Consider the following 13,329-nt stretch of genomic DNA (forward strand, 5'->3'; position numbering starts at 1 on the left):
GTAGACCCTTTCAATCTTTTGATTTTCATTTTTTTCAACGGCGAGTTTAAATTGTACCAGGTTGTCGCTTTTTACTCCGTCTTTCCTCATTTATGGGGGCAAAACTCACTGAACAGCCGTCTGGCTTAGCAACAGAAATTTTGGGATCAATTGTGTTAAGGCATGGACTATCTGTACACTAGACAGTGTCTCTGGAGAGAGAGAGATTGAGGATAAGGGCAGTAATTTTTCAATTGAACGGTGCTATTAAAAAGATTTTCAGTAGTCTGAACTAGCAAGGTCGGCTAGCCTGAAAATTCCACTTGTTTTTACTAAATCTGACCCTAGCCTTCCTTTCTGCTAATCAAATCCCGAAAAAAAAGCAGGGACTATATTAATATCCTTGTTTATCAAAGAATGACATCTGAAAATACTTACCCAACTTGCTGCAAAATTTGGCAGGGTTGACTCCCCCCCTTTTTTAATAACGGTATAAATTTCCTGCAAAAAATGTCATCTTTGTTCTGATGCACAAGTGGAAAAAAAAACAACACTCCCCATGCCATGATTTTGTTGAAGTTTGTGTGTTTTCCCTTTCTGGATTACGGGATGGCTTTTCCTGAATAGCACTTTTAAGCCAGGAGTAAATCAAAGTGTCAAATTACTCTCCTCCCCCCCCCCCCTTCCAGATGAACATAAGGGTTGAGCTTTGCTCTTGCTACAAAACAGGTCAGGCAACTCTTGTTTAGGAGAACAGCAACACAAAAAACACACAACAACAGTCAAGTCTTTCTTACAAGCCGCCGATTGCTGCTCTAAACCGAAATAGAAATAGAATATTTTATTGGCTCAGGTGTGACTAGACACACAAGGAGTTTGTCTTCAGTGCAGAAGCTCTCAGTGTAAAGGTAGTCCTCAACTTAATGACAGCCCGCTTAGTGATCTTTCAAAGTTACAACAGCGCTGAAAAAGGTGACTTACGACCCTTTTTCCTTGCTTAAACGACCGACGACCCTTTTTCCTTGCTTAAACGACCGACCGTTGCAGCATCCCCAGGAGTCACGTGGCCAAAATTCAGACGCTCGACAAACTGACTCATCTTTATGACGGTCGTGCGATTAATATTTGTATTTTACTTATATGTAAGGGTGTAAGTCTACACATACGGTATGTTATACATAGTGTGTTTTAAATGTGTGTATGTGTGCACTTTGAGAGCGAGCAACTAAATTTCATTTTTAATGGGCACCGTTGGGCCCACGGGGAAAAAATAACAACAACAACAACAACAATAATAATAATAATAATAAATAATCTGCCTATCCCAGGTCCTGGGTAAGGACTCGATAGGTAGACAAAATGCCAAATCCAATCTGAACATCTGGCTGACTGTGCGATGATCGATAATAATAATAAAATTGGAAGGGACCTTGGAGATCATCTAGTCCACCCGCCTGTTCAGGCAAGAAACCCTATACCACTTCGGAAAAATGGCTCTCCAGTCTCTTCTTAAAAACCTCCAGTGTTGGAGCTTTCACCACTTCTGGAGGCAGGTTGTTCCATTGGTTAATTGTTCTCACTGTCAGGAAGTTTCTCCTTAGTTCTAGGTTGCTTCTCTCCTTGATCAGTTTCCATCCGTTGCTTCTTGTCCTGCCTTCGGACGCTTTGGACAATAGCTTGACTCCCTCTTCTTTGGGGCAGCCCCTGAGATATTGGAAAACTGCTATCATGTCCCCCTTGTCCTTCTCTTCGTTAAACTAGACATACCCAATCCCAGCAACCGTTCCTTATATGTTTTAGCCTCCAGTCCCCTAATCATCTTTGTGGCTCTTCTCTGCACTCTTTCTAGAGTCTCAACATCTTTTTTATATCGTGGTGACCAAAACTGGGTGCAGGATTCCAAGTGTGGCCTTACCAAGTGGTATTAACCCTTCACGTGATCTTGATTCTATCCCTCTGTTATTGCAGCCTAGCACTGTGTTGACTTTTTTGGCAGCTGCAGCACACGGCTGGCTCATATTTAAGAGATTGTCCACTAGGACTCCGAGGTCCCTCTCACAGTTACTACTATGGAGCAAGGTACCCCCTATACTATACCTGTGCATTTGGTTTTTCTTGCCTAAATGCAAAACCTTGTTTTTTTCACCGTTGAATTTCATTTTATTAGATAGTGCCCTATGTTCAAGTCTGTCCAGGTCCTCCAATAAACGTTATCTAATCCGATTGCCCTTTTGCAGCATTCTGATAGGCGAAGTCTGCGGGTGGGGCGGGTAAAGCTGGATTCGCTTACTGACTGTGCATTTCGCTCAATTTCCGTGATCTGCTTAACGACGGTGGCAAAAACAATCGGAAGGTTGAGCACAGCTCACTGAAGAAATGTCTCACTTAACAGAGAATTTGGGCTCAGGGCTGCCCATAGTTCTATAAAACCACGTTTCTTTGACTTGAGAACATTGCCAAGCAGGCGTTCCTTGAGTTAAGGACTTCTAAACTCAGGAAGTCACTTCGTTTAACTTGATCTTCAGTTTCTTTTGCACAGAAGTCACCATACTACAAAGAAGATGTTGAGACTTTGGAAAAAGTTCAGAGAAGAGCAACAAAGATGATTAGGGGACTGGAGGCTAAAACATTTAAGGAACGGTTGCTGGAATTGGGTATGTCTAGTTTAATGAAGAGAAGGACAAAGGGGGCCATGATAGCAGTCTTCCAATATCTCAGGGGCTGCCCCAAAGAAGAGAGAGTCAAGCTATTCTCCAAAGCATCAGAAGGAAGGACGAGAAACGATGGTTGGAAACTGAGCAAAGAGAGAAACAACCTGGAATTAAGGAGAAACTTCTTGACAGTGAGGACAATCAGCCAGTGGAACAGCTTGCCACCAGAAATCGTGGGTGCTCCATCATTGGAGGTTTTTAAGAAGAGACCGGACAGTCATTTGTCTGAGATAGTATAGGTTTTTCTGCTTGAGCAGGGGGTTGGACTAGAAGACCTCCAAGGCCCCTTCCAGCTCTATTCTATTCTAAATAGTGGAATGGAATCATTAAAGCAGTGGTTCTCAACCTGTGGGTTGGGACCCCATTTGGGGTCGAACGACCATTTCACGGGGGTCGCCAAACAACGCAGTCCGCCATTTTTTTCCCCCTTTTCCTTAGCTGTGCTACTCCCTTTTATTCTATTGGCTTTTGAAAGCCAATAGAATAGACTCTCTTGAATAGAGTCTAATTCTATTGGCTTTCAAAAGCCAATAGGAATTGTCCAGGCTGTCTCTGCCCTGCTGAGCCCGCCAAAAGTCCCATTCTGCAAACGGTGCTGCACCAGTTGAGTAGTCCTCGACTTACGACCGGTTGAGTAGTCCTCGACTTACAACTGGTTGGGGGTCACGGCATTAAAAAGGTTGAGAATCACTGGATTAAAGAATGGTATAGAAATCATGGGTGCTCCATCACTGGAGGTTTTTAAGAAGAGACCGGACAGTCACTTGTCTGAGATAGTAGTATAGGTTCTCCTGTTTGACTGGGGGGTTGGACTAGAAGACCTCCAAGGTCCCTTCCAGCAATATTCAATTCCATTCTAAACGTTTGGCAGTCCCCTGAGCATTAATTGTCCTGCGACTGTTGTTAGGCAATTACTTTTGTTGGTAGACGGCTGATCCTTCTACCACTGATTTAAGGTGTTGAATTTCATAGCAACACGCTGGCATCTGAGGAGGCTTGAATGGAACCCCTTGTGCCGAATTCTAATAGAATTTTATTCTGTGATTTATCTGTGAATCAGACATTCTGGAAAGTCAACGGGAGATTTTTTCTTTTTAGCTTGCTGTAACTCTTGGTTGCAACACTTGCTGTCACCTTCAGAAAAGTCTAGTAGACTGTTTCTCAACCTTGACCATTTTAAGGCATGTGGACTTCAACTCCCAGAATTCCACAGCCAGCAATGCTGGCTGTGGAATTCTGGGAGTTGAAGTCCACATGCCTTAAAATGGTCAAGGTTGAGAAACACTGGTCTAGTAGTTCAACATTATCTCCAAACATTTATGTTATGAAACAGGCCCCCAGATCTGCTTTGTCCCAGAGAATCTGTGGGTCTCATCAAGTTTTGTAATCCTTCCATAAACCTTGACCCAGGAAAAAAAAAAATTGTGTGCGCATAGGCTGTGTCATAATTGTTGTAGCGTTGGTGCTGATGAGATTGATGTCTGTCTTTTTTTTTTATTAAAAAGTTTTATAAAAATTACAGTATACACCCCAAAGCCCACCCACCCTAAACCCCCCCCCTCTCCCTCCCCCACTTCCCAGAGCTGAGTACAGGGTTACAAATATAATAATCAAACTCTAACTACCATTAACCAACTATATAAATAACCAAGTCCAGAATGCGCTTTAACTCCCCTTTAACATAGGTATAAGCAAATTAAAAATAAAACATAATAATATAAACAAGTCGATATTATTAAACAATACAATATCCAAATTGTTAAACAATACTAATACTAAAAATAATAATAAAACTAATAAAATTCTACTATAATAAACTATTAATAATAATAATACTCTAAAATTTATTCATAAACTAAGTGGAACTTTTTAGTCCCATATTTATTCTGAATATAATCTATCCATCTTCTCCAGACCGAAATGTATCTTTCTTGTGAATGATCCTTCAAATAAGCAGAAATCTTAGCCATTTCTGCTAAATTTGACACCTTAAGCGTCCATTCTTCTATAGTAGGCAAACAATCCTTCTTTCAATATTGCCTTACCAATAACCTTGCAGCTGTTATCAAATTCAACATGAGATTGATGTCTGTCTTATCTCCAAACAGATCAAAGGGACATCACCACCATCATCATCATCATCATTATTATTATTATTCTCTATCCCATTTTATCCCGTTCCATGGAATAAACCAGGATTCTCCAAGCTTGGCAATTTTTAAGACTTGTGGACTTCAACTCCCAGAAAATTCCTCCTGGCTGAAGAATTCTGGGAAACTGGAAGTCCCCAAGTCTTAAAGTGGCCATGTCTGGAGACCCCTGGAATAAACTATGGTTAGAGAGGGGGGGTCTGGCCTAGGGCTGCCCATTCACCTTCAGGACTAGTTGTAGAAAACCCCAGAGGCGACCTGGGAGAAACAACCTGACATCAATTAGCAAACCATGATAGAAGCACAGGACAGGAAGCGAACATCAGAAACGGAAACTTCAGCTGCCTCCACCCCAATTCTCTTGAGTACAGTAGTCCCCGACTTAACGACCAGAACTGGGCCTAACATTTCTGTCGTTAAGTGAGTTTTGCCCCATTTGAGGACCTTCCTTGCCGCAGTTGTTAAATGGATCGTGCCGTCGTTAAATGAATCCAGCTTCCCCTTTATCTTTGCTGGTCTGGGGAATCGCAGGATCCCAGGGACACTGTGACCGTCATAAGTCGAGCCTCTGAATTTTGATCACGTAACCCTGGGGATGCTGCAACCGTCGTGAGTGTAAAAAAAAAAAAAAAAAGGGTCCTAACTTCCTAAGTTTTTCAGTGCTGTTGTAATTCAAACAAACACTTAGTAATAGTAGTAAAGTTGGAAGGGACCTTGGAGGTCATCTAGTCCAACCCCCTGCTCAGGTAGGAAACCCTACACCATTTCGGACAAAGGGCTGTCCAGTCTCTTCTTAAAAACTTCCAGTGTTGGAGCATTCACAGCTTCTGGAGGCAAGTTGTTCCACTGGCTAATTGTTCTCACTGTCAGGAAGTTTCTCCTTAGTTCCAGGTTGCTTCTCTCCTTGGTTAGTTCTCATCCATTGCTTCTTGTCCTGCCTTCAGGTGCTTTGGAGAATAGCTTGACTCCCTCTTCTTTGGGGCAGCCCCTGAGATATTGGAAGGCTGCTATCATGTCCCCCCTCGTCCTTCTCTTCATTAAACTAGGCATACCCAATTCCAGCAACCGTTCCTTGTATGCTTTAGCCTCCAATCCCCTTATCATTCTGCAGGCTGGAAATCCAACATTATGATCATGGAACCACATCTTCCCTATCTGTATTGGGCTAAACGTGCAGGCTTCTTTTCCTTTTCCTTTTCCTTTCCTTTCCACTATCTCCCTTTCCTCTCCTCTCCTCTCCTTTCCTTTTTTCTATCTCCCTTTCCTTTTCTTTCCTTTTTTCTATCTTCCTTTCCTTTCCTTTCCACTATCTCCCTCTCCTCTCCTCTCCTTTCCTTTCCTTTCCTTTCCTTTCCTTTCCTTTCTTCTATCTTCCTTTCCTTTCCTTTCCACTATCTCCCTCTCCTCTCCTCTCCTTTCCTTTCCTTTCTCTTTTATTACCTTTAGCACCTGCCTTCAGGTTTACGCTCTTATTTTCCTGGAGTTTGCCTTGTGGAAAGAGACACCATTATGCTTTGGTGATTTCAGGCGGGGGGGGGGGTGTTTGATGATATCCAACACCCCCCTGGGTGGGTTCAAGCAGTGCCGGGCCAGGTGGGCGAGCAGGAGCGGAGGCATCGCTTACCTGCTTGTCCTTTACGATAATACCTGAAGCCACTCCTAATGTGTACTATCAGCTGTGAGTTTCTTGAGGATACGCCCCGTTGTGCAGCCGGCTGGTTCTGGAACAAAGCGCCAGGGCTGCCTGCCTTGAGCAGTTGGGTCCGTCTCCTGAACCGGGCTTAGCAGCTCCTTTTCGACGTTCCTCTGCTTCGTTGCTAGTCCTCAGTAAGGCAACCACCTCTGACTCCTGTTCCGCTTTCAGACAGATGACTTTTTTTTTTTTTAAATTTTTCCCTCCGCCCCAAGTTCCTTTCTCAAAGTGTGGCTTCTCAAGAAAGCCTTGCAAATGGGGAAGAACTGCACACTTGCCATCTCGCTTTCGAAGAGAGGGGGGGGGGAAAGGGAGGGAAATTCCTAAAAAAAATAAAATAATAATTATCATAAAATCCCCGTAATCTTCTGTTAACAAAGATAGGAGAGAGAGAGAGAGAAAAAAAAAAGTTCCCCCCCCCTGCCCCATCCTTTCCTGCTCCTTTAGCAAAGTCTGGCCCGCAGCCCACCGAATCCTATTCCGATTCATCCTCAACCCCTCCACTTGAAAATAAAAGAGAGCCAAACGGCTTTGGATCCTAAGATTGATCATTAACTTTGCTAAACATCGGATTGCTTCATGGATTCAGCTGGGAGAGTGTGCAAGGGAGCCTGATCTGGGAAAAGAGAGAGAGAGAGAGAGAGAAAAAAAAAGTTCTCTTGGTCTTCTTTTATTTTTATTTTTTTATTTTTATTTTTTTGGGTCCACTTGTTGAATGTGTGCAGGCCTGTGTGCGTCCCACCTCTATTTAAGCAATTGTTCTGGCCTTTGCTCCTTGCTAGCTAAGGTGTGGCTGGCTGCTTCAGGTGCTCCTCTCTTTTTCCCTCTTTACCTGCAAAGGATTTGCATGTTTGACCTGGCGGAGTAATTGGGCTCACAGCAACCTGGGCGTGCCTAAGCTGAAACACTTAGTTTCACGTATGACTCACGAGCTGTAACACACAGGCACCCACTTCCCCAATCTACAGAAGCCATTTTAACTGCAAACACACACACACACACACACGCACACACACACATACAAACACACCAGCGCTTGGTAATTTTCTAAGGATTGTCTAGCTTTCGGGGACCCCTGCAACAAGCCACGCCGAGCCAGGTAATTGCGATTGACTCAATTTTGTGAAAACTCTAGAACTTTTGTGGATTGTTTCCGGTGGAGGATTATGTACACGCCGAGTGTATTTTATTTTTTTTTAAAAAAAGCCACACACACACACACGCAAACCCGGGTGTGTGCATTTTGACTCGGTTAATAAATGAAACTAGGTCCCAGGCTTAAATTGCATTTAAGAAGCAATATGGAACAGAGAATGTTTTGCCTTCTCTTTTAAAATTTTGTTTAGGAGAGTCAAGAGAGGAAAAACTAAAACTAAAAATAGCTTTTCAGTTGATTCTGGTTAAAAAAAAAACAAACAAACCGGGTTTATAGGAAGCTTGTCGATCTAACGACTTTACCGCTAAATGTGTATTAGGCTCTCTTGAATGAGAAGAAGGACACAGAATTGGACTAAAGTCAGCCCTACGGAATACAAATAAATTCATTTTAGGCATTTCAGCTGCCTTTCTCAACTGGACGTAAAGCGTATTCCTTGCCTGTTGTAGTTTTGAAGTGTGGAACGGACACGTTTGTTAAAAAAAAAACCTCTGTTGGCACCTCAGTAAAATATTTGGATTATTTATCCGAGAATGTGCGTGTTTTCTGCGAAGCGTGTTTTCTGTAGTTCTATGTTGTTCATTGTGGTTGACTTATTCCGTATGGCTGTTATTGCTTCATACCGGCGATGACATCTTGCTAGGCTTAATGACTTGGAAAGAGCTTTGGCAGAGATAGTTGTCAAAGCTTTGGGTTGTGACTAAGTTGTCAAATGCTGTGTGAAGGAGTCTGGGTTTTTTTTTTTTTTTTGGTGGGGGGAAAGAGTGAGGAGGAGAAGAGACTTGAAATGTCTTACGGAATAACAGAGTTGGAAGGGACCTTGGAGGTCATCTAGTCCAACCCCCTGCTCAACTACACCATTTCTGACAAGTGGCTGTCCAGTCTGTTCTTGAAAGCGTCCAGCGACGAAGCACCCCCAACTTCTGAAGACAAAGCACCCCCAACTTCTGAAGGCCAAGAAATGTTCAGGTCTTGTTGGTCTCCTGATTTCAGCCTGGCCCCCCCAAAAATATTGCCTTAAATCAGCTTGGATCCCCTCCAGATCAAAGATTGCAGCCTCACCTGGTATTAATCTAGTAATCGTTCCTGCGGATGATGGGGATCTCTTAATATATCTATTATGTTTGAAGGGACACTAGATCAAGGAAGATTGCGATAAAGGATTTTAGATCTTGCGTTCCCTCTTGTTGGTGGTGCAACGTCTGGTGTTTCTTGAACTGAAAATTTGCCCGAGAAAAGAAAGATGGGCCATTTTATTTCGTTTTAAAATACTAAAAACAAAAACAAAAAAAGCTGCTGAAAACCTTATTTTTATTTTTAAAAATAAAAATAAGGTTTTCAGCGGCTTTTTTTTTTTAGTATTTTAAGCAGCAGTGTTTCCTAGATTTAGGAGTTTGGATGGAGAATAATAGGAACTTTGCTCTTTAGTTTTTAAAACTTAAGAACTGCAGTCCTCATTTGTGCTCCATACAGGAAAATATATATATTGCTATTAACTAGTTTCACAAACTGGTTATTTAACAGCAGATGATTATGGGTGAATCTGTCCTGAAAGTGATTTGATTTTATACATAATTCAGGATTGTGTGTCTAGTTGAGTCTGGTGGAGGATGAAGGCCATTGGGGCATGTCAAAAGTATTTTGTTTTGCATTCCTGCTGCTTAATGATGAATCCAATGGCCCATAGAAGCCCTGGGATTGTTTTCTTCTGTTCCTGGAGCAAATAAATGGAAGCCAGATCTGATTCTGATGCCGTATATGTTTAATTCTTGTCCTGTTGTGCCTTTTACTTGGTTCAAAAACCAGGGAATGTGGAAAACTTAACAGCGATCATCCTGATTACCTCTATGACAGTTCAGGATTTATTCAACTTCGGTCAGACTGACTTTTATTTAGAGTAAGTTATAATGTGATGCGCACCTGCATTTCTTTCGCTGTGAATTAGTCATTTTATAATTAACAACGTAATTGTTAACAATACGAGGCTTTAATTTCTGAACCTGTTGAAAATATGTAATAGAAATGGAAAATGAAATTGCCCTGTTTTTTTTTGGCCCTGGGACAAAATAACCTAGATTCTTTCTGCCTTTTGAGATAAGGCTTTTCAGAGGTTCTTTTAGTGCAGTGGTTCTCCACCGGTGGGTCGGGACCCCATTTGGGGTCGAACGACCATTTCACGGGGGTCGCCAAACAACGCAGTCCGCCATTTTCCCCCCCTTTTCCTTAGCTGTGCTACTCCCTTTTATTCTATTGGCTTTTGAAAGCCAACAGAATAGACTCTCTTGAATAGAGTCTAATTCTATTGGCTTTCAAAAGCCAATAGGAATTGTCCAGGCTGTCTCTGCCCTGCTGAGCCTGCCAAAAGCCCCATTCTGCAAACGGTGCTGCACCAGATGAGTAGTCCTCGACTTACGACCGGTTGAGTAGTCCTCGGCTTACGACCGGTCGGGGGTCGCGGCATTAAAAAGGTTGAGAACCACTGTTTTAGTGGACTGTAACAATTTTTGAGATGCGATATCGAAACATTTAAAAAGAGCACTATGGTTTTTGGAAAGCCTCTGAGACCTTCTGAGGCATCGTGAGAATGGGGTGCACTACCTGGAGAACAACAGTTGTGTGGTTCTCACAATGCTTTAGAAGACCTTGGAAGCTTTCTGAAGGCCCTCTGAAGCTTCGCGAGAATGGGGCACGCCATTTGGAGAAAGGCAGGTACAATTTGGAGAAGGCTCCGTGGTGCTCTCTGCGCTTGGTGGTTTTCTTGCAGACGTTTCATTACCCAACTAGGTAATGTCATCAGTGATAGGAGGGAGTGGGGGATGCAGGGAGGAGGAGGAGGAGGAGGAGGAGGAGGAGGAGGAGGAGGAGGAGGAGGAGGAGGAGGAGGAGGAAAAAGACTGTGGGGTCCTTAGCGCTCTCTGAGCTTGGTGGTTTTCTTGTAGATGTTTCATTACCCAACTAGGTAATGTCATCAGTGATAGGGAGTGGGGTATGTAGAGAGGAGGAGGAGGAGGAGGAGGAGGAAGACTGGGGGGGGGGTCCTTGGTGCTCTCTGCGCTTGGTGGTGTTCTTGCAAACCTTTCATTATCCAAACTAGGGAGCATCATCGCTGCTAGTGACTAGCATTGACTAGCACTGTGGATGTTAGCTTAAGTAATGAAACCTCTGCCAGAAAACCACCATGCTCAGAGAGCACCCAGGACCCCCTCATTTCAACCCCCAGCTACAAATTAGTCTCCTGGCCCTTTGGAGAACCGGCAGGTGGGCCTGGAGAAGGCGGCCTGGGGTGGCCTGCATCTGCCTCACATAAGGTAGCCCAGCTGTACCTCTCCAACCGCAGGAGGAGGACGCCGAAGGCCAGCTGGGCGCCGAAGGGTCCGTGGAGCGCAAGGTGGCTGGGACTTTGTGTGGCGATGGCTGCTCACGGCCTGGGAGTTGAGGTGGCACTCAGCTGGGATGAAAATACAGGTCGGGAGGCAGCGTCGGCCAGCTGAGACTGTTGAAGGCTGTTGCAGGACTGCCACCGCCACCGAGGAACGCCACTGTGTGAGGTGGGAAAAGGAGGGCAGAGAGGCAGGTGGACATTAGGCAGAAGAAGTAGACCCTTACTCGCTGAGAGTCTGGGCTGGGATGGAGCAAGCAGGAATGGCTCGGATCGTTAACAACCCGCTGGTCTTGGGTTCTACAACGGCCATTGGATTGCTCAAGAACCATGGCGGTGCAGGGGTTAAAAATGCAGTACTGCAGGCTAATTCTGCTGACTGCCGGGCTGCCAGCAGTTCGATCCTGACCGGCTCCAGGTTGACTCGGCCTTCCGTCCTTCCGAGGTCGGTAAAATGAGGGCCCAGGTCGTTGGGGGGCAATAGGCTGTCTCTGTAAACCACTTAGAGAGGGCTGTAAAGCACTGAGAAACGGTATGTAAGTCTAAGTGCTTAATGTCCTTCCTTCCTTCCTTCCTTCCTTCCTTCCTTCCTTCCTTCCTTCCTTCCTTCCTTCCTTCCTGTTAGAATGCAGTATTGCAGGCTGATTCTGCTCACTGCCAGGAGTTTGATCCTGACCGGCTCAAAGTTGACTCTGCCTTCCGTCCTTCCGAGGTCGGTAAAATGAGAACCCAGTTTGTTGGAAACAAAAGGCGGACTCTGTAAACCGCTTAGAGAGGGCTGCAAAGCACCGTGAAGTGGTATATAAGTCTAAATGCTAATGCTATTGCTACAAAAAGCATTCCCGCTGCCAGGAGTTCGATCCTGACCAGCTCAAGGTTGACTCAGCCTTCCATCCTTCTGAGGTCGGTAAAATGAGGACCCAGATCGTTGGGGGCAAAAAGCTGACTCTGTAAACCGCTTAGAGAGGGCTGTCAAGCACTGTGAAGCGGTATATAAGTCTAAGTGCTATTGCTAAGTGCTATTGCTCTGGATTGCCCCCACTAAGTGATGCAGTCCTGTGACATCATACTTTATATGACTGCATTGCTGAGCCATGGACATTTACATCCCAATTCCTGTCACAAATTGAGGATTACCCGTAGAGTGTGTATAATGAACCTACTAATACCATATATGCCGGCGTACAAGACGACTCGGCGTATAAGACGACCCCCCCCCCCGTCCTTGGCACTGATTTTAATGCTTGCGGAAGTCGCCTTATATGCCGGCATATACGGTATGTTTATGTGAGGCAACATTGCAACTTAGCTATCAACCAAGTCTTTGCAATGTAGCTATGAAAGCCTTAGCATGCGTATGACGATTTTTAAAACCGTTGAATTTTCTTAGCGTTTTTCTCATTAATTAGGGCTAAATGAGACTAACCAAAGTTGGCTTTGCTGGACCGTGAATGGTTCATTATGGAATGGATTTAAACAAGTGTAAGATGCGCGTCGCCTTGTTTATGGAGCAAAGTCTCCTTTGACTCGACCGCTGGCGGTTTCATGGATACGTCCATGCAGAACCAGGGAAGCCAGTGTTGAGATTCCTTCACAATTACACAAGTTACTTTGAGCCACCATTAGTGTTGTCCAGGGGTCTTCAAACCTAGCCCTTTTATGACTGGTGGACTTCAACTCCCAGAATTCCTCAGCCAGCGTGCCTGGCTGAGGTATTGTAGGAGTTGAAGTCCACCAGTCATAAAAGAGTCAAGTTTGAAGACCCCTGTCTTAAATCTAATAGACAAAATGGAGGCTGGTTGAGGAATTCTGGGAGTTGAAGTCCACGAGTCATAAAAGGGCCACGTTTGAAGACCCCTGTCTTAAATCTAACCAACAAAATGGAGGCTGGCTGAGGAATTCTGGGAGTTGAAGTCCACAAGTCATAAAAGGGCCATGTTTGAAGACCCCTGTCTTAAATCTAACAAACAAAATGGAGGCTGGCTGAGGAATTCTGGGAGTTGAAGTCCACAAGTCATAAAAGGGCCACGTTTGAAGACCCCTGGTGTTATCTATGGAGATTTTTAATCATCCAGATCAAAGTTATCCCAAAGTTGCTTTTTCACGAGGCAACTAGATTTTGTCGTTTTTCTTTGAAGACGTTTCGCTTCTCATCCAAGAAGCTTCTAGAACGTCTTCAAAGAAAAGAAAAAGAAAGTCCAGTTGCCTCGTGAAAAAGCATCCTTGGGGACACCATTATGGGACAAAATTGGAGGAGAAAG

The 13,329-nt window shown here is 44.2% G+C and overlaps 1 protein-coding gene across 2 annotated transcripts in view; it reads left to right on the plus strand.

Moving 5' to 3' along the window:
• The window catches only part of ELF1 (E74 like ETS transcription factor 1), a 103,548-nt gene that overhangs the window by 14,477 nt on the left and 75,742 nt on the right, over positions 1 to 13,329 (plus strand). Inside the window, exon 1 of one of the 2 annotated variants that reach the window (XM_039358570.1) lies at positions 7,496 to 7,632. The exons of the other annotated variant lie outside the window; for it this stretch is intronic. The gene's annotated coding sequence lies outside the window, so the exon portion shown is untranslated. Of the gene's footprint in view, positions 1 to 7,495; positions 7,633 to 13,329 lie in introns of those variants that run through there. 2 annotated transcript variants of the gene reach the window in all.

This window comes from Crotalus tigris, unplaced genomic scaffold (assembly GCF_016545835.1).
Source record: "Crotalus tigris isolate CLP2741 ecotype Arizona unplaced genomic scaffold, ASM1654583v1 scf7180000019031.1477733, whole genome shotgun sequence".
Classification (NCBI taxonomy): domain Eukaryota; kingdom Metazoa; phylum Chordata; class Lepidosauria; order Squamata; family Viperidae; genus Crotalus; species Crotalus tigris.